At 38.1% G+C, this 2,468-nt stretch overlaps 1 long non-coding RNA gene across 1 annotated transcript; it reads right to left on the reverse strand.

Moving 5' to 3' along the window:
* Window positions 1-572: 572 nt before the first annotated feature.
* Window positions 573-1,420, reverse strand: LOC114153668 (uncharacterized). The gene is made up of 2 exons (XR_003597375.1): window positions 1,230-1,420; window positions 573-604 (listed from the first exon to the last, which is right to left on the reverse strand). It is a non-coding gene; the product is annotated as an uncharacterized LOC114153668 (long non-coding RNA).
* Between the last annotated feature and the right edge of the window lie 1,048 nt (window positions 1,421-2,468).

Below are 2,468 nucleotides of genomic sequence, written 5' to 3' on the forward strand. Positions count from 1 at the left end.
TGAGCTTTTTTTTTTTTTACCCCTCCAGGGGGTATTTTTGTGGGCTCTAGTGTCCTTTATATGACAGTAGGCTGACAGGAAACGGGGAAGGAGAGGGGGGAAGACATGCGGAAAATGTCGTCAAGTCCGGGAGTCAAACCCGCGACGGCCGCGTCGAGGACTGAAGGCCTCCAAATACGGGTCACGCTAACCACTACGCCACCACGGCATGCCCACCAATGAGCTTTTAAGTACAGTATTGGAAGTAGGTGTAATAAGGTATGAGTTTATTAATTTATAAACTGATAAATTAAAACATACAGGTAAAAAACAGGACTTGCATATGGCAAAACATTCTCAAATCAGCTTAACATGCTTGTTATCACTGCTATATAGAAAAGAAACATTGTTTTGACTTATGAATGTGAGTATCAATAATTAACAATTATTAATAATTCTGTTTGTTTTAGTTATTCCAAATATCTCTCAAAATTTGAGTGCTGAGCCACTTTGAGATTTGCAACTAAAAGTTAATTGGTTTTGGATGAGGTTTGTGTTTCAACATCCTGACTGTTAGAGATTTTTTGGTATTATCATTTTATTCTTACTTTAGTTCACATTCAGCCTATTGTTGGGTAAATTGTATTATTAGTATTATCAAATATTTGTTGTATTATGTAGCCTTGTAGTTACATTTAGATAATGTTTCTGTTTGTTCATTAATTCTGATTTCTTCCTAATCCCTCCTTGGAAGAGGGAGGTGACAGATATTTATAGCAGGCCTCCCTGAGAGATGGAAGTGTTAGTTGTTCCAAGCTGAGTTTTACAACCCTGGAGGAAACTCTGCTTTGTTCTTTGTGATACAAAGCCGTTGCTTTGAAGCTATACAACGTGTCCCATTCTACGCCGTGCTTGGAGGCTTTGAAGCTATACAACGTGTCCCATTCGACGCCGTGCTTGGAGCAAGAAGGATTTAGATTGTAGATACCATGTGTTTAGTTTAGTGATTGTCTTGTAGCACTGCAACTAAAATGCTTTGACCCCACCCCCTAGAGTTGCAGCGCCCCGTGTGGCAGGGTTCCTAAAATCAATAAAACAGAGGAGCGGGAGATGTGTTTTCAGAGCGGTTGGAGATTTGTAACTGAAAGCACATCTCTGTCCGTTCTCCTCGCGAGAAACAAAGAATCTAACTCTCTTGTCTTTCCTGTGTTTGTGTAAAATTGTCTCTAATAGGTATTTAGACCTGACACCTATAGATCATTGTGATTTTCTGTTTAAAGTGTTCTCTTCCTTACGTGTGTATGGAGGTCACTGCTGTCGGTTCAACTTTACGCACCTCCTAATTTAGTAACTACCTGTGAACAGTCGTATTTTGTTTTATTGACAGTACTGACCGAGATTTGAACCGGGCTCAGACCTTTGATCAGATATCACATCTGGAACTGGGTTGTTAGATGTTTGGGTTAGAAGCTTTACGACCTCTATTGTTTTCCTGACTGCCCCCTTGCCTGTTCTTCTTTGACAATAAAAACAGGAGCTCATGTGAGAGCAGATCAGAACGCTCTGTAGAACTGCTCGGAGGAGAAGTTTGGCAGAGCCTTCCGTTTTGCAAAAGCTCCACGTAAAATTCATATACGTTGTCTGTGGTTCTTTCTTTTATTTAGGTTCGAAAGGAAAATACCTATCACTGACCTTTGTAGTTCTCATTTTCCAAGAATGCACCTGAAACCAGATATTTACATACACTGAACAAATAGACACAAACAATTTATTTTCTCACTGAAATTAAATCACATTAAGCCTCTCTTGCTTCAGCTCAGTAACAATGTCCTCAATCATTTCTATTTGCTACAGGCCAGAAAACATACAAAGAACAATTTTAGAGATTTTTTGAAACTTTCCTTGAATTCAAAAGTTTACATACATTTGGTCAATCACTGTGTTTTAAACTATGATGTGGGTCAACAGTAAAATAATCATTGCGAACTTTGATAAAACTCAAACTAAAAAATATTTGTTGATAGTCAAACTTACTCAGTCGTGTCTAAGGTGATTCTGCCTACCAACATGGCTGTCAACTACAAAGTTCCTGGATGTGTGACATCAAATGAAGATGTACTGCTTTCAGTTAACACAGGTCAATCTGGATTAAAGCTACAAATCCAGATTAGCAGAACACAAAGTCAATTTAGAAAACACAATAATTTACATGAGAGCAGACAGAGAACAAAATAAATGTCCATGTCATTCCTCCTACCTCTACTTGAAAGAGATGGAATAAAAAAACAGCTACAATTGTTTTTTCTTTTCTTTTTGAGTCAAGTTGTAATTATTGTAAGATCTTGCTACAAATCCCATTTGCTCCCATTTTGTTCTGAGAAATTTACACTTCTGGTTTTCTAGCAATCAGTGTTTTGGTATGGTTAGGTGAATGCATCCCAATCTCTACATGTAACCATTACAAGGGAAGTAATTGTGGTGTTGTTGCG

This window comes from Xiphophorus couchianus, chromosome 11 (assembly GCF_001444195.1).
Source record: "Xiphophorus couchianus chromosome 11, X_couchianus-1.0, whole genome shotgun sequence".
NCBI lineage: Eukaryota > Metazoa > Chordata > Actinopteri > Cyprinodontiformes > Poeciliidae > Xiphophorus > Xiphophorus couchianus.